This window comes from Dromaius novaehollandiae, chromosome 11, assembly GCF_036370855.1.
Source record: "Dromaius novaehollandiae isolate bDroNov1 chromosome 11, bDroNov1.hap1, whole genome shotgun sequence".
NCBI classification, from domain to species: Eukaryota; Metazoa; Chordata; class Aves; order Casuariiformes; family Dromaiidae; genus Dromaius; species Dromaius novaehollandiae.
The window spans coordinates 19,496,841-19,520,325 of record NC_088108.1 but is presented as its reverse complement, the minus strand read 5'-3'; the positions used below and the strand labels follow the sequence as shown (position 1 = coordinate 19,520,325).

The 23,485-nt window shown below is 41.9% G+C and overlaps 2 long non-coding RNA genes across 6 annotated transcripts in view; both read right to left on the bottom strand.

The window, feature by feature from the left end:
• The window catches only part of LOC135329559 (uncharacterized), a 161,186-nt gene extending 147,911 nt beyond the window's left edge, over positions 1–13,275 (bottom strand). The window contains exon 1 of the long non-coding RNA XR_010391072.1: positions 10,422–13,275. This is a non-coding gene — a long non-coding RNA (uncharacterized LOC135329559). The remainder of the gene's footprint in view (positions 1–10,421) is intronic.
• A 10-nt stretch (positions 13,276–13,285) lies between these two features.
• Positions 13,286–23,170, bottom strand: LOC112991194 (uncharacterized). 5 transcript variants are annotated; one of them, XR_010391069.1, is made up of 6 exons: positions 21,079–23,170; positions 20,629–20,886; positions 18,133–18,228; positions 15,426–15,606; positions 14,685–14,816; positions 13,286–13,742 (listed from the first exon to the last, which is right to left on the bottom strand). It is a non-coding gene; the product is annotated as an uncharacterized LOC112991194 (long non-coding RNA). The 5 variants fall into 5 exon arrangements; XR_010391070.1 differs by having other exon boundaries at positions 20,798–20,886; XR_010391067.1 differs by having other exon boundaries at positions 20,629–23,170.
• Positions 23,171–23,485: the final 315 nt, after the last annotated feature.

The window sequence follows — 23,485 nt, the reverse complement described above, 5'->3', positions numbered from 1 at the left end:
AGGCATCGATGGCGAGACTCCTTGGATGCCTAACAACAACAGCAGCGGCCCCGGCCCAAAAGCTAAAATGCCCGTCGAGATCAACAGCTGTCCATAGGCATCGATAGTTACGCACGCCTCGCGCAATCGATGCCTGCCCCTGGCTATGGAGCTGGCCAGATCGACTGCTTTTGATGCAGAGCGAGAGGCCTCGCTATCTCTGCGTGTCCTTCCCATGCAATGCCTAGGGAAATCAATGCTCCGCAAGGGCCCTCGATCCCAAAAACGGTCAATGTCCATAGGCCTCGGGGCCTCCCAACACCAACACGGCCCACACACCAAAACCTATGCATGCCTCGCCAGATCGGCAGCTGACGCTGCCTATCGATAGGCATCGATATCCATCGGCAGCGATATTATCGATGCCGATGGATATCGATGCCTATCGATAGGTGTGGAATTGCACAGGCTTCGATGCCCCTCGATATCGAGAGGCATCGATGGCGAGACTCCTTGGATGCCTAACAACAACAGCAGCGGCCCCGGCCCAAAAGCTAAAACGCCCGTCGAGAGCCACACCTGTCCATAGGCATCGATAGTTACGCACGCCTCGCGCAATCGATGCCTGCCCCTGGCTATGGAGCTGGCCAGATCGACTGCTTTTCATGCAGAGTGAGAGGCCTCGCTATCTCTGCGTGTCCTTCCCATGCAATGCCTAGGGAAATCAATGCTCCGCAAGGGCCCTCGATCCCAAAAACGGTCAATGTCCATAGGCCTCGGGGCCTCCCAACACCAACACGGCCCACACACCAAAACCTATGCATGCCTCGCCAGATCGGCAGCTGACGCTGCCTATCGATAGGCATCGATATCCATCGGCAGCGATATTATCGATGCCGATGGATATCGATGCCTATCGATAGGTGTGGAATTGCACAGGCTTCGATGCCCCTCGATATCGAGAGGCATCGATGGCGAGACTCCTTGGATGCCTAACAACAACAGCAGCGGCCCCGGCCCAAAAGCTAAAACGCCCGTCGAGAGCCACACCTGTCCATAGGCATCGATAGTTACGCACGCCTCGCGCAATCGATGCCTGCCCCTGGCTATGGAGCTGGCCAGATCGACTGCTTTTCATGCAGAGCGAGAGGCCTCGCTATCTCTGCGTGTCCTTCCCATGCAATGCCTAGGGAAATCAATGCTCCGCAAGGGCCCTCGATCCCAAAAACGGTCAATGTCCATAGGCCTCGGGGCCTCCCAACACCAACACGGCCCACACACCAAAACCTAAGCATGCCTCGCCAGATCGGCAGCTGACGCTGCCTATCGATAGGCATCGATATCCATCGGCAGCGATATTATCGATGCCGATGGATATCGATGCCTATCGATAGGTGTGGAATTGCACAGGCTTCGATGCCCCTCGATATCGAGAGGCATCGATGGCGAGACTCCTTGGATGCCTAACAACAACAGCAGCGGCCCCGGCCCAAAAGCTAAAATGCCCGTCGAGAGCCACACCTGTCCATAGGCATCGATAGTTATGCACGCCTCGCGCAATCGATGCCTGCCCCTGGCTATGGAGCTGGCCAGATCGACTGCTTTTCATGCAGAGCGAGAGGCCTCGCTATCTCTGCGTGTCCTTCCCATGCAATGCCTAGGGAAATCAATGCTCCGCAAGGGCCCTCGATCCCAAAAACGGTCAATGTCCATAGGCCTCGGGGCCTCCCAACACCAACACGGCCCACACACCAAAACCTATGCATGCCTCGCCAGATCGGCAGCTGACGCTGCCTATCGATAGGCATCGATATCCATCGGCAGCGATATTATCGATGCCGATGGATATCGATGCCTATCGATAGGTGTGGAATTGCACAGGCTTCGATGCCCCTCGATATCGAGAGGCATCGATGGCGAGACTCCTTGGATGCCTAACAACAACAGCAGCGGCCCCGGCCCAAAAGCTAAAACGCCCGTCGAGAGCCACACCTGTCCATAGGCATCGATAGTTACGCACGCCTCGCGCAATCGATGCCTGCCCCTGGCTATGGAGCTGGCCAGATCGACTGCTTTTGATGCAGAGCGAGAGGCCTCGCTATCTCTGCGTGTCCTTCCCATGCAATGCCTAGGGAAATCAATGCTCCGCAAGGGCCCTCGATCCCAAAAACGGTCAATGTCCATAGGCCTCGGGGCCTCCCAACACCAACACGGCCCACACACCAAAACCTATGCATGCCTCGCCAGATCGGCAGCTGACGCTGCCTATCGATAGGCATCGATATCCATCGGCAGCGATATTATCGATGCCGATGGATATCGATGCCTATCGATAGGTGTGGAATTGCACAGGCTTCGATGCCCCTCGATATCGAGAGGCATCGATGGCGAGACTCCTTGGATGCCTAACAACAACAGCAGCGGCCCCGGCCCAAAAGCTAAAATGCCCGTCGAGATCAACAGCTGTCCATAGGCATCGATAGTTACGCACGCCTCGCGCAATCGATGCCTGCCCCTGGCTATGGAGCTGGCCAGATCGACTGCTTTTGATGCAGAGCGAGAGGCCTCGCTATCTCTGCGTGTCCTTCCCATGCAATGCCTAGGGAAATCAATGCTCCGCAAGGGCCCTCGATCCCAAAAACGGTCAATGTCCATAGGCCTCGGGGCCTCCCAACACCAACACGGCCCACACACCAAAACCTATGCATGCCTCGCCAGATCGGCAGCTGACGCTGCCTATCAATAGGCATCGATATCCATCGGCAGCGATATTATCGATGCCGATGGATATCGATGCCTATCGATAGGTGTGGAATTGCACAGGCTTCGATGCCCCTCGATATCGAGAGGCATCGATGGCGAGACTCCTTGGATGCCTAACAACAACAGCAGCGGCCCCGGCCCAAAAGCTAAAACGCCCGTCGAGAGCCACACCTGTCCATAGGCATCGATAGTTACGCACGCCTCGCGCAATCGATGCCTGCCCCTGGCTATGGAGCTGGCCAGATCGACTGCTTTTCATGCAGAGCGAGAGGCCTCGCTATCTCTGCGTGTCCTTCCCATGCAATGCCTAGGGAAATCAATGCTCCGCAAGGGCCCTCGATCCCAAAAACGGTCAATGTCCATAGGCCTCGGGGCCTCCCAACACCAACACGGCCCACACACCAAAACCTAAGCATGCCTCGCCAGATCGGCAGCTGACGCTGCCTATCGATAGGCATCGATATCCATCGGCAGCGATATTATCGATGCCGATGGATATCGATGCCTATCGATAGGTGTGGAATTGCACAGGCTTCGATGCCCCTCGATATCGAGAGGCATCGATGGCGAGACTCCTTGGATGCCTAACAACAACAGCAGCGGCCCCGGCCCAAAAGCTAAAACGCCCGTCGAGAGCCACACCTGTCCATAGGCATCGATAGTTATGCACGCCTCGCGCAATCGATGCCTGCCCCTGGCTATGGAGCTGGCCAGATCGACTGCTTTTGATGCAGAGCGAGAGGCCTCGCTATCTCTGCGTGTCCTTCCCATGCAATGCCTAGGGAAATCAATGCTCCGCAAGGGCCCTCGATCCCAAAAACGGTCAATGTCCATAGGCCTCGGGGCCTCCCAACACCAACACGGCCCACACACCAAAACCTAAGCATGCCTCGCCAGATCGGCAGCTGACGCTGCCTATCGATAGGCATCGATATCCATCGGCAGCGATATTATCGATGCCGATGGATATCGATGCCTATCGATAGGTGTGGAATTGCACAGGCTTCGATGCCCCTCGATATCGAGAGGCATCGATGGCGAGACTCCTTGGATGCCTAACAACAACAGCAGCGGCCCCGGCCCAAAAGCTAAAACGCCCGTCGAGAGCCACACCTGTCCATAGGCATCGATAGTTACGCACGCCTCGCGCAATCGATGCCTGCCCCTGGCTATGGAGCTGGCCAGATCGACTGCTTTTGATGCAGAGCGAGAGGCCTCGCTATCTCTGCGTGTCCTTCCCATGCAATGCCTAGGGAAATCAATGCTCCGCAAGGGCCCTCGATCCCAAAAACGGTCAATGTCCATAGGCCTCGGGGCCTCCCAACACCAACACGGCCCACACACCAAAACCTAAGCATGCCTCGCCAGATCGGCAGCTGACGCTGCCTATCGATAGGCATCGATATCCATCGGCAGCGATATTATCGATGCCGATGGATATCGATGCCTATCGATAGGTGTGGAATTGCACAGGCTTCGATGCCCCTCGATATCGAGAGGCATCGATGGCGAGACTCCTTGGATGCCTAACAACAACAGCAGCGGCCCCGGCCCAAAAGCTAAAACGCCCGTCGAGAGCCACACCTGTCCATAGGCATCGATAGTTACGCACGCCTCGCGCAATCGATGCCTGCCCCTGGCTATGGAGCTGGCCAGATCGACTGCTTTTCATGCAGAGCGAGAGGCCTCGCTATCTCTGCGTGTCCTTCCCATGCAATGCCTAGGGAAATCAATGCTCCGCAAGGGCCCTCGATCCCCAAAACGGTCAATGTCCATAGGCCTCCGGGCCTCCCAACACCAACACGGCCCACACACCAAAACCTATGCATGCCTCGCCAGATCGGCAGCTGACGCTGCCTATCGATAGGCATCGATATCCATCGGCAGCGATATTATCGATGCCGATGGATATCGATGCCTATCGATAGGTGTGGAATTGCACAGGCTTCGATGCCCCTCGATATCGAGAGGCATCGATGGCGAGACTCCTTGGATGCCTAACAACAACAGCAGCGGCCCCGGCCCAAAAGCTAAAATGCCCGTCGAGAGCCACACCTGTCCATAGGCATCGATAGTTACGCACGCCTCGCGCAATCGATGCCTGCCCCTGGCTATGGAGCTGGCCAGATCGACTGCTTTTCATGCAGAGCGAGAGGCCTCGCTATCTCTGCGTGTCCTTCCCATGCAATGCCTAGGGAAATCAATGCTCCGCAAGGGCCCTCGATCCCAAAAACGGTCAATGTCCATAGGCCTCGGGGCCTCCCAACACCAACACGGCCCACACACCAAAACCTATGCATGCCTCGCCAGATCGGCAGCTGACGCTGCCTATCGATAGGCATCGATATCCATCGGCAGCGATATTATCGATGCCGATGGATATCGATGCCTATCGATAGGTGTGGAATTGCACAGGCTTCGATGCCCCTCGATATCGAGAGGCATCGATGGCGAGACTCCTTGGATGCCTAACAACAACAGCAGCGGCCCCGGCCCAAAAGCTAAAATGCCCGTCGAGAGCCACACCTGTCCATAGGCATCGATAGTTATGCACGCCTCGCGCAATCGATGCCTGCCCCTGGCTATGGAGCTGGCCAGATCGACTGCTTTTCATGCAGAGCGAGAGGCCTCGCTATCTCTGCGTGTCCTTCCCATGCAATGCCTAGGGAAATCAATGCTCCGCAAGGGCCCTCGATCCCAAAAACGGTCAATGTCCATAGGCCTCGGGGCCTCCCAACACCAACACGGCCCACACACCAAAACCTATGCATGCCTCGCCAGATCGGCAGCTGACGCTGCCTATCGATAGGCATCGATATCCATCGGCAGCGATATTATCGATGCCGATGGATATCGATGCCTATCGATAGGTGTGGAATTGCACAGGCTTCGATGCCCCTCGATATCGAGAGGCATCGATGGCGAGACTCCTTGGATGCCTAACAACAACAGCAGCGGCCCCGGCCCAAAAGCTAAAATGCCCGTCGAGAGCCACACCTGTCCATAGGCATCGATAGTTACGCACGCCTCGCGCAATCGATGCCTGCCCCGGCTATGGAGCTGGCCAGATCGACTGCTTTTGATGCAGAGCGAGAGGCCTCGCTATCTCTGCGTGTCATTCCCATGCAATGCCTAGGGAAATCAATGCTCCGCAAGGGCCCTCGATCCCCAAAACGGTCAATGTCCATAGGCCACGGGGCCTCCCAACACCAACACGGCCCACACACCAAAACCTATGCATGCCTCGCCAGATCGGCAGCTGACGCTGCCTATCGATAGGCATCGATATCCATCGGCAGCGATATTATCGATGCTGATGGATATCGATGCCTATCGATAGGTGTGGAATTGCACAGGCTTCGATGCCCCTCGATATCGAGAGGCATCGATGGCGAGACTCCTTGGATGCCTAACAACAACAGCAGCGGCCCCGGCCCAAAAGCTAAAATGCCCGTCGAGAGCCACACCTGTCCATAGGCATCGATAGTTACGCACGCCTCGCGCAATCGATGCCTGCCCCTGGCTATGGAGCTGGCCAGATCGACTGCTTTTGATGCAGAGCGAGAGGGCTCGCTATCTCTGCGTGTCCTTCCCATGCAATGCCTAGGGAAATCAATGCTCCGCAAGGGCCCTCGATCCCAAAAACGGTCAATGTCCATAGGCCTCGGGGCCTCCCAACACCAACACGGCCCACACACCAAAACCTATGCATGCCTCGCCAGATCGGCAGCTGACGCTGCCTATCGATACGCATCGATATCCATCGGCAGCGATATTATCGATGCCGATGGATATCGATGCCTATCGATAGGTGTGGAATTGCACAGGCTTCGATGCCCCTCGATATCGAGAGGCATCGATGGCGAGACTCCTTGGATGCCTAACAACAACAGCAGCAGCCCCGGCCCAAAAGCTAAAATGCCCGTCGAGAGCCACACCTGTCCATAGGCATCGATAGTTACGCACGCCTCGCGCAATCGATGCCTGCCCCTGGCTATGGAGCTGGCCAGATCGACTGCTTTTGATGCAGAGCGAGAGGCCTCGCTATCTCTGCGTGTCCTTCCCATGCAATGCCTAGGGAAATCAATGCTCCGCAAGGGCCCTCGATCCCAAAAACGGTCAATGTCCATAGGCCTCGGGGCCTCCCAACACCAACACGGCCCACACACCAAAACCTATGCATGCCTCGCCAGATCGGCAGCTGACGCTGCCTATCGATAGGCATCGATATCCATCGGCAGCGATATTATCGATGCCGATGGATATCGATGCCTATCGATAGGTGTGGAATTGCACAGGCTTCGATGCCCCTCGATATCGAGAGGCATCGATGGCGAGACTCCTTGGATGCCTAACAACAACAGCAGCGGCCCCGGCCCAAAAGCTAAAATGCCCGTCGAGAGCCACACCTGTCCATAGGCATCGATAGTTATGCACGCCTCTGCAGTTTAGCAATAGAAACAAGAAAGGGACAAAAGAAAGATGGCACGAATAAGAATAGAAGTCATATAACTGAGGTAGATTAGGAAAAAAAATCTCAAAACATAGCCTGCACTAAAACTTACAAAGCTTACTCTTACCAAATTAAGTGTGAATATCAATCTGCTGTGGTTTTTGCAGGCTTAGTTTACAAATGTACTACTTCATCATACTTCTTTCAGCTTTAACAAAAAAATACCAACTCAAATGAGTAGTAGTCAGTTTTATTGTCTTGTGATAGACCAGTGGCCTTAAGCTCTCCCAAAGGAAATTCAATCTGAATAAGGATTAGATGCCAGTTGCTAAAGAAGCATCCATCCTTAAATAGTTAGTTATCACATTTTTTCTAACTTCTGCTTGCTCTTTGCCTTTTAAAACATCATGTTTTGAGGCTAACTACAGATAAATCACAGAATATCCAGATTAACAAAGATTGTTATCATACGCGCATTGTTTTTCTCTCAGTATTTCATGTCCTGAATAGCTCTTTACTAGAACCCCAGGAAAAGAAGAGCTATCTGTGGGATGTGTCAGAAGCACCACAGCAAAATAAACAGTATTTGTTTCTTTAGATATTTTTCAGCCCAGCTGATTTTTCCCAGTTCAAGTAATGGACTTACAGTTTTGTTTTATCCTTCTGCTGCTTCTTACGTCTATGTGTCAAACTGAGTTCATTAAAACATTGACAGAAAATCATTTTAATAAATTTGTGACATGTTAATATACTACTTGTAAAGGTGTAACTATAGCTCAGGTGTGGTTTAAATTCAGTACCCAATACATTTACCATTTACAGAGCAGCAAAAATAGCAGGTATAATTGATGCTGCTAAATAGGAATAAAATAAATTGAACTCACATCTTTGGAATGCTAACCTTCCATGACCTACTGTCTTTTCAGTCAACATTTAAAAGCTTTACGTATCATTCAGGTGTTCAAATAAGCGTAAGTACCTTTATCCCAGGATTTAACAAAAGAAATGGGAATCATTAGAACTATGGAGTGCACAGCTGGTCATTAACAGCAAGTTATAGAGCCTTCTGAATAGTGGCTACAAGTCAAAAAAAGCTGATGAGGTTCTTTTAAAAAAGAGAACACTACTAAAATCACAGCAGAACAACACTGGAGCAACCCAAGTCAAGGAAACAGATTATTCAATTAATTTATGAGTTCTCAGATCCTTAGACTTGTTGGCTGCTTGGAGTAGGTTCTTCAAAGTTGCCCCATTAGGAAGTAATACAGTGGATACCCAGAAGAGAAAAAAACCATACCTTTTATGTAAGAAAGTGAGAATAGGAAGTCAGAAAAAACAATTATTTTTACTTTCCCTGGGTGTAAAAGAGAATGGGGGTGGGGTTGTTTTATAGATACTCAGTCAAGAATGTTTTCTATAAACTCTAATTCCACTAATTGTGGAATCACCTGTAATTCAAAGAATAGATATTTTTAGGTTTGTATAGTAAGCATCATGCTGTAAAATCAACAAAAAAGAAAAGGTGATCAACAGCTGTGATGCATCTATTGAGCTTAGAAATGGCAAATAACCACAGGGAAAGGGATATTTTTCTCCAAAAAAGAGGCTGTCAGTGGAAATAGTTAAATCCTAAGCAGTATAATAAGCAGTAATGGTAGTAGCAACATCTGAAATAAATAGAAAGTGATGAAAAATAGACTATGGATGAGGAGTTCATCCTCCAGCACACTCCATTCAAGATGATGGCTAACTATGGGCTTCTCCAAAATTAATACCAAGTTTTGTGCTCTTTAAGTGTAATGGTGGAGATAATAGGAATATAATTCAGTCTTATCAACTGATTCTGCTACTCCTGAAAAATGAACTTTTAAGCATATGGTCACAGAGTCAGAAAAGCCAATCTATATGAAGAACAATCCTTGAACAGCATGACAACAGTTTGGAATTACATGCTAGGGCTCACACAAGTGGATTTCCACAGTCATAATGCAGACAAATAAATTTTATAGTTTGACAGTTCATCATACAGAGAGGAATTCCCAGAAAATGTTTAAATTGTTCCACTCAATTTTTGAATATTATGATTCATTTCTAATGGAGGAAGCAGGAATTTCTCTCTTACATCTAGCCGATTTCTTCATTAAATAAAACAGAAACAAAAGAGCTCAAACTCTACCAGGAAATGCTGCTTACTACAGAAAAACATAATATAAAAAAGCTGTCCACTGATTCTTGCCTATAACATATGGACAATACTAGCCATGCTTTAACATCTCCTTCTTGCACTGAAATCTGGTTATCAAATGGTATCAAATGTTAAACACTGGTAGGTTTTTTTGATTCATAAATTATTAAAATAAATTAAAAATGTCCATATAAATTAGAAATGTCCATTAGTATTAAGCAAGGCACGTGAGTGCCTAGCTCATCATCAGTGATTGTTTTTAAAGGGAACAAAAAGCAAAAACCTGAGTTTTCTCTCTGAAACATTTCAAACCTCCTTGATTGTTCTTCATATGTCAGTGAAGGCCAGGTTTATGATCAACTTAAGTTACTTATATACTTGGAATTTCTTAAATCAGCCTTGTTTTATAATTGCCTTATCCAGGTAGTTGTACATAACTAATATTTGGAACTGAGTTCTCCACTCTCCTTTCCTTTTAAAATACAGCAGATAGAAAGCTGGCATGACTAAGCAAGTTTGACTATCTGCACAAATCTGTATTTGTTAGAAGAAGAATGAAGAATGTATCTGAAAGTCATCCCTGCAAGCTTAATATTATTTCCCTGAAAATTCCAGTGCATAAATGGACTAAGGCTTTGCACAAGTCTGTTTACACAGTATTCCTTTTTGTTCTTCTTCTGGTTTAACTTTTGATCCTGCAACTGGCTGCTTATGTATTGCATTCACTGGGAACTGGGACGAGTGCACCAACCTGTATGTATTTAGGATCCAAACCCTTTTTATCATTTAAGCTGTTTTCACACATCCTTCTCCAGCTAGAGCAACACTGGTGAAGTAATTACCACCTTCAGTCTCTTGCAGTTGCTAGTGGTTACTGCTTCCTTTAATCTCCCAGCTGAGTTGCTTGTGTAAGCAATCCCCATCCTGTTTTAGTTCAAATCAGTTTGATTAGCAAAAATCATATGCTGTTTAAGTTAACTTGAATCAGTTAGTTAAGAAGCACTCAGATAGGAAAATCCATCAGATCAGAAAAAGGAATACCTTCTACAGGGAGCACTGACGTGAAGAAGAAGATGGGCTAGGGGAGCAGCAACTGCTTCAGCTGGTATGACTCTAGAGAGAACAATATATTTGCATGTATCCATCAGGATAGCCAAGTGCAGAACAGAATATATATACTGGTTTATTTGTTATACCAGAAATGACTTACATCAGCTTCAGGAAAACAGGCAACACCTGACCTAGTATTACATTAGATATTCACGGACAGAGGATAGTTGATCTAGCAAAAACTCTTCTGAGGCAAAGTTACTCCTTCAAAAATGTTAATAAATACAATCTGGCAGAGCATATTTATACAAGTTCAACAGAATGTTTCATCCGGACTCAGCATTTCTAGTCTGTGCTCACTGAAACCACAATTAATATCCCATGGAAGTGCAATCCAAGTCCTTCAAAACAGGAGAGAGTATACATATTTCTAAACTACAAACAAAATTAAAAATGAAATTTCTTATATGAATATAAATATAGAAGGCAAAAGAAATAATAGGATCCATTTCTGAAGTTTTGAAGACTTACGTGGCCAGTGCAAAGGTTTAAAAATAAATGAAGAAAAAGATAGACAGTTGTACAGCTGTTTTGACATTATCTCCAAGATAGGTAACAACCAAGCTCTGGCTGGACAGAACTCTTTTGAACACTTTTGCCAGTTTTTAAGCACAAACTATTTTTTTCCTCAGCCTCAGTTATGTTATTTTTACCTATATATTATTTTTATCTTCTTTTTCTATCATACCTACAACATATTGGCCTATAGTAACTTACAGTTAGTAACATAAAGTATATTTTGATGTTAGTATTATGAATACTATACAAGTATTTACTGTAGCTAGTTTGACTTTCCCTTCTTCACAGTATTCTGATTTACTCTGTAATGTTTTCAGAAGATCTCTTAGCATAAAAGTAAGCAATTTTGTTCCATACCTAGGTCATGTTTTGTTGAATTCCCATCAAGACGCCAGTGCCCTAAAGCACCTGGAAATGTGCACTGATCTTCTGCAACACTAATTTCATCTCTTCAAGACTGAAATTGATTTTTCTCAAAGTGGCATGTAAAGGTACAAAGTGTACCCAGTGATCCATAGCTCAAGTGAGTGCAATGGTACCAGCCTCGGTGGTTGAAGCAGCAGTAACTTTTTAAGGCTTTGCAAGCAGCAGTGCAAGAAAAAACAGACAGTAGTGAAGAATTTATCTTGTAAAATGCTAGGCAGTCAAGTTGTTCCATGCTGCTGAAGGCTATTGTCAAAGTTGCTAAGTAAATGGTAGAAATCGTTTTCTTTAATTGGAAAGAGCTTGGATACCATGGTGATACGCTTTTTATAGAGTACCTAACATAAACAGATGATAAAGGATTTCTAAACTCAAACTTTATCACTGCATGATCTGCCTCATTCTGTAGTTCATTGTGGAAGGATTAAATCCTCCCTTTTGAACACTGAAAAAGAAGGAAAGACATTGCAGTTTTTCCTCACTCTCCCCCAACCACATAGTCCTGTTTGTAAGGTCTAAGTTTATCTGCGAGGAAGCAAGTAAAAGTTAGGAAAGAGTATGCCTTTAAACATAAAGACCAGTCAAGTCTTGCACATCCCTTGCACACTTGCACTTGGCTCACTCACTTAGCCCTCATAGATAATTCTCTGGCAACTCTTGCACTGCCCTAATGCAGCAGAGCAGTATATGTGTCTTTGAAGTGACATGCACAACAAGCAGTGTCACCGGTGCCCACAGACTCCCTGCTACTCTGTCATCCCATGATGCTTCCCTATTACATGATCCAATAAAGAATGTGTAGCCTTGCATGTGATTTCACCTATGGCACACCTTACCTGCTAGGTAGCAGAAAAGTTAAGAAGCTTAAAGATATGACAATGTTTAACATAGCTGCAGCTCGTTTTGATGTTTAGCAGTTTTTCTGAGGTTGTATGACCAACAAAATTCTCTACTAATAAGTCCTGAAATTGATAACTAAATATTACAAACAATCCAAATTTCTACCTCTACTGGTTCCTGCAGTTTCCAGGCCTTCAAGAAGCCTCTTTATTTTATTTTCATTGCATGTGCACAGATGAAGAATTCTCACATGCCCATGGAAAGGGGACACGTTGGTGAATAAAGACTTTAGACATTATGACGGTTGAAAGTAGAGATCCTTGGAGTTTTAAATGAAGAGTCACTTCTGTAGTCTTAGTTCCTATCTTGCTTTATTGGATGTCAACTTTCTGTCTTTCTCCTACTGACTGATAAGGATTGTAAAAATTTAGGGCCTGACTTTCTGGAACAACTTTTAGAAGGCCATTTGAAGTCAATGGACGTTGTAGGTGCTTGGCATTTCTAAAATTCAAACGCAAACAAGTAAGCATATTTGGGATGTATCAGGTTCTGAATAAATTTCCAATGTGCAGAAAAGGACTTGGTAGTCTTAGTGACCAATGAGTCAAACATGAGTCAGCAGTAGCTCCTTGCAGCAAAGGCAGCCAAAAGCATCCCAGGCTGTATTAGCAAGATTGTAGCCAAAAGGTCAAGAGAAATGATAGGGTATATTACTACAGGTGTAAGTATGAACATGGGAAAGCTAGAGAATAAGAATTCAAGTTTCAAAATTTGCCAGTGGAGAATGTGACGCAACATAAAAATGGAACCTTTTGTAAAGCTAGAAACTAGCCTTCATCAGGATTTGTCCTTTTTAAAATGAGGTAATACATACTGTGGATCTAAATTGATGATTGGGAAAAGCAAATAGGACAGACCAGAAAAGGAAAGAAAATCTATAATATAATTATACAAAATAAATATTTATATAGAATACTGACATAGAATATATTCTATATATAATGTAAACGGAATATATATATAATCTTCTAAGCATCCTTGGAATTAGAACATGAAAGAACTGTTCTGCCAAATGGGTTATTGTCGTGGCCCAAAAGGAGTCGTTCAGGACGACCTCCCTCCCCTTGGGACCAACGACCTGAATTAAGGTGAAACGACACCAGCCAACCAGTTTTAAGATTTATTAACACAAAGATAAGGCATATGGTCAAATAGAATAATTAAATGGCGAATACTGCAACTAGCTAGACAAGTCCCGTGCCACACGTTTCAAACAGATTCAACAAAGGAGAGGGAAAAAGAGAGGAGAAAGTGAGAGAGAGAAAAGATATCACCACCCGTGGATCCAGCGGCGTCCCGTTGGTCCTCTTCCTTTGGGAGTCTCGGCGGTGGGGGGGGAGGGGGGCTCCCGTCTGGTGGTAGGTGGGTCCTCTTCACACAGCTCGAGTTGGGTACCTCCGATGAGGGACCCTGAACAAAGAGATCCCCGGGCAATTATAGCTTTTTTCAAATTAAGTTTCCCACCCCTCACGTGGTAGTTCAGACCAATAGTAATTTTTTGGGTCTGGGGTCTCCTGCTCCTTATTGGATCTCATCGTTGTTCCTAGGCAGGCTGCTTTTTTTCTCTCTTAGCTTTACTGTTGCAGTTTCTGCAGACAGGTGTGTCTCCATTCCTCGGGTTCCGCCATTATCTCTCAAGGCCCTGACAAAGAGGTGGTAACTCCAGCAATTAGCACTGTTTCAGATGCAAATTGCTGGTAACTCCCTTATCATTCCCGCCTGCACCAGCTCTGGGGCCCTTTCTCACTGAACTAGGGAGTGTGGCCTAAGGCTTCAGCAAATTTTGCCACTCATGCCAAGCAAGTTTTATAGCTAAAAACGGACAGTCCAGGTCCCAAAGTCTCTGCCCGATCGTGGTCTGGCTCAGCCTAGGCTCGGCGCGTCCTGGGTGGTCGCAGGGAGACCATCTCAGGGGTCGCAGCAGCCCAGTCCTGTTTCCGCCAGGGACAGATGGCTTGTTCGGGGTTATGGCCTGCCTGCACCCCATGCACCAAGAAATGTTTAAGGCAAAAGTTCATTCATCTGTCCGCCACAGTTATTTATTGTACATCTCATTAAATAACTGTCCATGGAAGACAATACTCATGGAACTGAGAAATAGACTAGATAAGCCAAAGACAGCTACAAAGGCCATCAAAATTCTCAAAGAAATAAAAAAAACAGCCTAAGTAGAAGATAGGGGCAATGACTCTTTCCCCCTGAAATGGTAGTTAAGATATAAACAAATTGATTAATTTTGAAATAATTGAAATAGATAGTATTATTTAAGTATGACTTTTTTTCTAACATCTGTACACCTAAGAACATTTTTGATCAGATATCGTATTTTAATACTTATTTTTCTTGTTTTACCAAGAGTGATCAGTGACTTCTGGTTTTCTGCTCAGTTCCGGTCTTTTCTTTTATCTTCTTTCTCTTCCTAAGCTCTGGTTGTCTGTCTTGCTCTGTTATTTCATCTTCTCTTTCATGTGTATTGTAAATTCTCTGGAGTAAAAATTTGTTTCATTGTTATAGGTCTGTAGAGAGCCTTGCATAACCCAGCTATGATCTACAAATGGGTAGTTTAAGTGATAGCATACAAATAAATGAATAAAATGTTATTTATTGCACTTACATCCTAACAGAAAAAGATGATAAATGGATAATAAACACTGATTTTATTAATTTAGAAAAACCACAGAGGAAAATCCTATTGGTAAACAAATCTTAAAATATTTCAACACAATCTGTTGAAGTTATCACCAGAAAAACCTCCTGGCTCTGCCTTAAAAGGCAGAGTACATTCAAAAAGAAGAAAAAAAGAAATAAATAGAAATGAGCTCTACTGGCTGTCAAAAGGAAGCCTGTGAATTGTACAGTGCCTTAGTGTCCTGACCACAGTAGAACACTGAAGACTGAATCTTTAGAATTAAAATTAAAGAAATGTTGCAAAATTTGACCAAAATTAAACGTTTCATGGGTCCACTCTTGTCAGAATGGGCCATTATCAGAAAGTACATTCCTATCAGAGAGCAACTTTTTTTTAATTGTTGAGGGACTAGTGAAGAAATGTTAATACCAAAACATTAATAATTCCACTCTGAAGATTCTCACCTATATAACGACTTTTAACCATTGTCACAGTTCAAGTTGTGCTAGGATCCTGTCTGGCCTCTTGACAGTCACAGGACTGGGAAGAGAAACTGCAGTTCAGAGCTGCTCTCCTTTCAACAGTATTAGACTGGGCTCTTGGTCAGCTAAGGTTCTTCATCTCAGGACATAGTCAATCTTACTTCTAAAATAAAGATACTCATTTTTAATACATTTAACATTTCATTCATTATACCACAAACTCCTTTTCAGAACACTGGTGAAAAACAAAACGTTGATGAAAAACAAAACAAGAACAGTTTGGTTTCCTGGATTCCTGACACTATTCTGCCAAATGAAAAAAAAATAAGTTTGGAATTTATAAATAATGAAATAGTGATAAGAGACATCAAAATGAAGACTTTGACATCCAAGTGTAGTTACATCTATATTGTTTTTCATTTGTTCTTTAAAGTAGTGAAATAACAGTTAGTGTCAGAGCCCAACACAATGGGCAGGTTTTTCATAGCATAATGTACTTTGCATATCCTTAGTTGTTGTGCAAGACTATTTGAAAATAAGATAATACAGAGAAAGCTCTCAAACAGGCCCTTTCAGTTTTCATATCTTTATGTTCTTAATTCTATTTGTTTCTAAACCTAACTTCTAATTCCTCCTTTCAACTATTTCTAAAATCATAATATTCTAAAATAATAATTTCTAAAACTTCTCATGGTTTATCTCCTTTAATGACTTTACTTAGAAAGATGAACTTTAATCTTTACTCTAACCTCTAACTTGAATATTCTTCTCTTTGCAAACGAACAATCTGCTAATGATAGATACTTCAGACAAGATGTGTTAGGAGGCCTTTTATAGTGTTTCATACCAATGGAATACTGATAATGTCCCAATCATATAAATCAGAATAGGGTTCAACATAGAAAGGGAAGATTACCTTTTCTGAACAATTATAACTAGAAATTTTGTTATTATTTAACTTTATATTTCCTTTTTCAGTTATTTGACTCCTTCAGCATTATCTCAAAATAAATCTGGACCTGTGTTAGAGTGAAATAAAATCCAAATGGAATCATCAGGGGAAAGTAATATGAGAGATTATCTTTCACTGAGTAACCAAACCCTTTGATGAATATTTCTACCCAGGCAAGATCAGATCTGAAGTTATATCTGTCTTTCAAGGAAGCTGTGCTATATACCCAGTGTTCCAGCTTGACTGTTTGGAACACAAGTTCTGTTGATTTTCTAAGCCGTATAACTAGAGATTGAACATCACTGTGAGCTCCTTCAAAAGAAAAGCACTGAGGCTTTTCTATGAGTTTCTGGAACCTTGTCATTTACAGATAATTGTAATGCCCAGATACTCATATTGGGTATCTATGGAAGGAAAAATAAATCAAATGCAGGAAATAAAGATGATAGCTTAAAAGTCTAGTATTAAGGCAACAATATCCAATTATATTTAGGAAAAAACTTATCAAACTGATGCTTGTCTACTATTGCTTGCCATTAGCACGTGTTTCACCATGGCTTTCTGCAAAATGTCAGTCATAATGCAGTACTGAGAGCTTATTATCAAAGAAGAAATGATTGGGATTTTTTTTGTTTTAAAGTTTATTGTCCTGCTTTCAAATAGCCAAGAAGTCATAATCATAACTAAAAAAATAAGAGAATAATTGCCACAACTGTATTTAGGCTACTGCTAGCAGTAACTTCTATTCACCATTGGGAATAAGAACTTCTGGCAACAGAATTTGGAATTATTTTTTTCTCTCCTAGCTAATTGTCTTTAACTGTTTTTAGCAGCGATCACGTTATTTGTCCTAGGTCAACTTTCGATCAACGTCCTTTTTTAGAAATATTCAGGGACTTTGTGTTTTTAATTTCTGTTTGAAAGAAAGCAAAATTATTTATCCTCTTTATGTGACTGCTTCTTTGATTACAGACTGTCTGGCCAAGTTTTTCTCTGACACTACATGAGAAGTAGCAGAGACAGCATTGTTTCTGCTTGCTAAACATCTATGCCATGAAAAGATACTGCCTGGGAAATGAATTAGTCATGAATCATTTTTTATCTCCCCATTTAAAACAAAAATGAAATAAATCAAATTATTGTTTAATATTCTTAATTATCTTTTAATGTGTCTGAAGTCACATAGCATATGTTCTATAAAAAAGCACTTGGTTTGGTACTCTGAATGTCATGTACATGCTAATGATGAGAGATGGCACAACCCATTCTTGCCAGAGTCAGAATCCACTGGAAAAAAATTAGTTCTGAATTAGAGTCCTACTCTAAAAAATTTGCCTATATACTTACACTCACAGATTTTTTTATATATATATATATACACACACACACACACATATACACACACACGCATATGTATGTACATATATTTGAGCGTTTGTGTCAGTGTGTGTGTGTGTATACACGCGTGTGCACACACACATACAATATGATGTATTCAATTGGGTAACATTTACATTTACTAAGCTCTTCATTTTCAACAAGCCTGATATAAGGATCTTGTTAAATGTCTACAATATGTTCACCTTTCACAGTGCATAATAAAGTCAAACACATTCTTAAAGCTACCTCATTGCAAACATACTGGCAAAGAAATGAAATCTTTAAAGGAGTGAACTCATCTGAAGGTGGTGATTGAAAGCATTTTCACATCTCAGGAAAGGAGGATTTTAACATTACTTGTCACAGACATCCTGTCAGGCCTTCATGTGTTCCAGATAACACCTTTGGTACAGCTTCTTCAAGCTTCAGGGTGAACTTTTGCCACTGGTTCTACTGTAAAATTAGATTAATGCATTGTATTCATGGGTTGCTGTATTCAAATGATAATTTTTGCTTGCTTCTTACTATTCATTGGAAATAACTAGCTCCATATGACTCATCATGTTGTGGGAGTTCAATGCCAAGCTAGCTTCTGCTTGCACACAAAAGAAAATTACATAATTATACTAAATTTTGCAAATCAAAAAATTCTTTTTAATTGCCTTAAGATTATTTTATATTCCATTTTCAGAAGATGTTTTCCTGTGTAGATGTTTAGCAAGAACATTTATTATAAAAGTTAATTTTAACTTCTTAAAGAATTAAACAGTTTTTTACCAAAGAAAAACTCTGTTATACATTCCTGAATTTGGGGGTTGTATTTTGGATTTGCCCTCTTTCTTGACAATCTGATTAAGTAAATGGCATTTATTTTTATTGTACACATATCTGATCTCAATTTTATATTTTATTGAAAAGATATACTACTGGGCAAAAAAACAAACAAGCACTGACATTCTTAGCAGTCAATGAACTAAGTTTAACTTAAGAAAAATATTTTAAAATTAGCAAGGAATGGAAAAAATTACTGAAACATTTTTAAATAGCATGTTATTTTAACGGACAGATGAAAACAGACAGGACTTTCAAAACGTCACGTCACTGGAGGGAAGAACTAATTAAACAAAATTAATTAAAAGATAAAGTTTTTCCACTTTCTGACATGTATTTTTATGGATCTACTTGGAGTCCAACATTGGCAATCCAGCAATCAGCAGCTATTTCTGATGTGTTGCTTCCTAACTTTACTACAGACTGTCACTTTAATCTCTAGAGAATGTCATTGCCTAGACAGACTGAATTGGTAAGGGGGAGAAAAACCAAGAAAATCACTTCTAATTACAGTGATGTCAATTGGGAGACTGACTGGAAGAATCAAAAATCTATCCTTTTTTCTTACAACAGAGGAGAACCAAAATTCTCTTGACTTCTTGATCTACAGCTGTATCTTATTTCTGAAAATACCACAGTTTCACTAAACAGGATTTTTAGATTGCATGCAAGAGGACTGTTACATAAAATACTGGCTGAAAGCTAACCTACACTCTGCATACTTCAAGATATTTTAATGGCTCTTGTGAGCATTACACACCCTGCTTTTATTTACCACCTACTAGCAGGACAGGACAGAAAATAAAATACATGCTGTGAAACTCACTGCTGTTTTCTCCCGTCTTTGCCACTTTCCTCTGCCTTTGTCTGAACATTTTGCAAAGCAGCTCTATTTCTCACTTTTTTACTTTGCTCCATATATCAAAAGCAGAGAAATAGAAAGAGAACACAGTTCTTAACCTAATATTGTATAGCTGACAAAACATTTCTTTCCCCTCTACTTTGGGGACAGCTTTGAGACATGAGCTGGTTGACAGATTCACTCCTCCTGCCCGAATCCTGGCTGAATTCCAGTCTCATAATTACATTCCACCTACCTAAAATTCTCCCTTTAGTTCAAGTGGGATAGTGTGCTACCTTCCCATTTTCTGAGCTATGTTACTTTTCTTGTAAACTCTCACTGATACTAAAGAAAAAGGCAGACAGGCAGGACTTGGCTTACTGGTCTAAGAATGTTATACACAACACACTAGTTGTTCAATAAAGTCGGTGAAACCATTTCCATAGACCTAGGTTATAATATTGAATGTGGCATCATTTAAGCTTCTGCCCTGCTTGATTCAAAGTGGCATGGAATGAAAATCTCTGGATCCTGAATCTGGAACTCATAAGCCAATGGCCCAATACAAATCTTGCAATACCATTCTCTCTCTGTGAAACCAATTAAGTGGCTCCATTTTCATTCCAGTGGGGAATTAAAGATTTCCAAAACATTACATTTTCCAGGAAAGAGAGGTGTCAGTCACTGATGAAAGTTCCAAGAGCATTTCCTGTTTAGAAATTAAAACCAGAATGGAGAAGAATAATTAGTAAGAGGAAAAAAGGTATCGCCTTGATACACATTAGAAGAATGGCCAAAACTATGGATATAAAAAACTGATCTTAGAGAAAGGAAAAATCATCAAAATATGAATAGAATGAGAAAAATGATGCAAGGTAAAGTTAAGACAAACAAGAGGAAGTTATAGAAGAGGAAGGGAGAAGAAAAGGTTGCTTGACATCATCTCTTGCTTAGTTTCAATGAAATTTTTTAGTGAAGTTGAAACTGAGACTTGTCAGCAGACTTTCTCCTGTAGGCTTTTTTCAGTTCCTTTAACAGTTGTTCTGTCTGGCAGGATAAGCAACAACTCCTGTTTTTCCTGGACTTCACTGAATCCCCTAAAGCATTCTAGCTCACTTTCTGTTTGGTTATTAATAACGTTTGCACCTGATTTTACTTGATCATTTTGTCTAATATTTTACCTTTTCCTTTTGAATTATTGCAGATGTTTGCTGATTATATCCAAACCACAGCTGCCTTTTAAACAAACTAGACATTTATCAGAAAATGCATCAGACATAGAAGAAAATTTCACCAGCAGCAGGTTTTCCAGATGATGAAGAAGACAGATGGTAAGAAAATCTAATTTACTTTTTGTGTGAGGTAGAAGGGTTATATTCCTCTGGGCCTTTATTCTTGCGCACGCCACTTTCCAAATGAAACATACCACATGAAGTACTCTATAAAGAAAAGCATCATGAATACCAAGTTAGTCCTGACTTGCATAGGAATATAAAATGCACTAGTTCTAGTTAAAATTGATCTCTCCTTGGAAATAAGTACTGGTTTGATTTTCTCCCCTCTCCAAAACACTTAGACAGGTGGAATATACAACTGTAGCCACAATATTTTAAAGTTATAAATATACTTACGCATTCCAGCAATCCTGTTGGTAGTTTCAGTAAAACTGAAAAAATAAAACAGTAAAACTGATTGTCATTGCTTCACTACAAAAGGATACAGACTCTAGAATGAATTGACAGAGTTCATCCATATTGAGCAAAAATGAGCAATTCTTTTTTTTTTTTTTTTTTCCTGTTTTAACAAGATATAATTGGAGCAGACTAGTTGCCAGAAGTTCAGCCTCACTGAGGAGGAGAAGAAATGGAGCAGGAGGACTCATGAGCAGAACTTTTTTTAGTTTTTCCTTTTTTCCTTCTTCTCTTTTTTTTCATTCCAAAATAAATTTATGTTCAGGCAGCAAAAGGGCTATATAAAAATTATAGAGAAAAAACATTTCATATATTGATGCACTAATTTTAAGAGCTGCTAAATCTTTATATTTCCCTACATATTAACCTAAAGTAAATTACTAATCTAAATTCTGTTTAAGTAATTACTGATTTTAGGTAAAGTGACTGATGAGTATCTTTAGGTACCCTAACAAGACCCAACTTTCAAAATCTGCTGAAGGACCAAATGACTTTGAATATTTTGATCCTGTAAAACTCATTCAAATATTTTTAACACATGAAATTCAAGGAACAATAGTACTTGATATAAATATGCAAGATCCTTGTCACCTAAAAAGGGCAGATTCATCAACTGGGGCCGCAAACCTCTGACATCTGTATGCATTTCCTCAGTACCTTTTAGGCAGCATCAACTGTACCCCTTATTAACTTATCCTCACAACAGATATCATTAGATTGATATTATCGATCCATTATCATTAGATCAATAGATAACGTTAAGCAAATCATAACTTCTTTTGCTCCTCTTTCATTCCACTCTTATGGTATACATATACCTATGGTATACAGTGAATCTTTTGGCTAGGTGTTCTGTTTCAACATTAAATAACTTCACCATCTGACTTGACAATAAAGTTAATCTGGCATTGCATTGTCAGGTACCAGATCAAAAATACTGTGGCAGATTCATACTATCTCACTCTGCTAATTCAAAATTGTTCAAAATATTTGACTAATTACTTTGCACTGGCAGGTTTTTTTTATTTGCTTATGCCTGGAGAGGTTAAAATGACAGAAATACAAGCATGTAAATTTACACTGCTGGATATCCAAATAACGAATAGATCTGGTATGATGACTATGAAAACAGAGCCTGAATTAGAGGAAAAAAGTATGCCTCTGCAAGGCAAACCTTTCTAACATTTCTGTCTCTTTAACTTTTAGACTCTAGGGCAGACAGAATAGCCTTCAAATTTAAGACAAATAAAAATGACAACAAAAATAAATTACATCATTCAGTTAATGAATAAGGGAGAATAAGGGTCATATATAAACCAATATGAACCGAAAGACTTCATTTGCACAAGTCTTTGTGCAGCCGTGAGGTGACTCATCAGATATTCAGCGATAGGAAGACCTAAAGAGATGGCCCCTGAACTAAAAAGACTAGGATATTTTTATATCCTATAATATTATCACCTGGGATATTTTAGATGGAGAAATTAAACCATCAGAGTTCATCAACAGAGCTTGTCAGAGGCCAAAGATAAATCTATATGATCACAGCTGTCTTGGACAGGCATAAAGAAAAAGATGGGTACTTTAGTATTTCACAGTTGGACTATATATATTTAAAATGGTAACAGAATTTTATGAAGATTTTCTGTAAAATCACGTAGGGTGTGAGTTGTGAAATATGAAATAACAAAGAATCAAAAATGTAAGGCATTGAAATCGTGGAAAAAAATTTACAAGACGTGAATTGAAACAGAACTGTATATGAAACTAGAACAGAGAGCTTGGAAAGAACACTCTTCAGTCAAACAAACTTTCTGCCTACTGCCAAATACTGCAGAGGGGGAGCACCTTCTGTATTGGTGAACACACTGTAGTACGGCACTACCACACTGATTTCACTGGTGTGCAATAACACAGCAGGTGCTTTGCAGTGACAGAATTAAATGTTGTAAGTGTCTTCACTCAGCAGAACCTGTTGCTTCTCCTCCTCCCCGTTGTTTTTCTTTTTCACTGTGGATGTTGGAAGATTGCACAATCTGGTGATAAAAGTAAGGCAAAAGTCATTACCTCTCTATTTTAATCCTATTTTCTACTGTGTTCATTGTGAGGATTCTGCAAATTTATCTATTTCTCTGTTGTATTGTAAATTGTATAAACATTTGCTTTTAAAAATAAACTGATATTTTCCTGAATTTGCATGCAAACTGTTGCAATCTGAGAAGACTCTTCTGTTCAATCTTATAACTTGAGCACTTAAAGGCATTTTTGTATTATGTCACACTTTAACTATCATCCCCATTGACCTTATTAACTAATCAAACTGTAGCTAATAACTATAACAAAACAC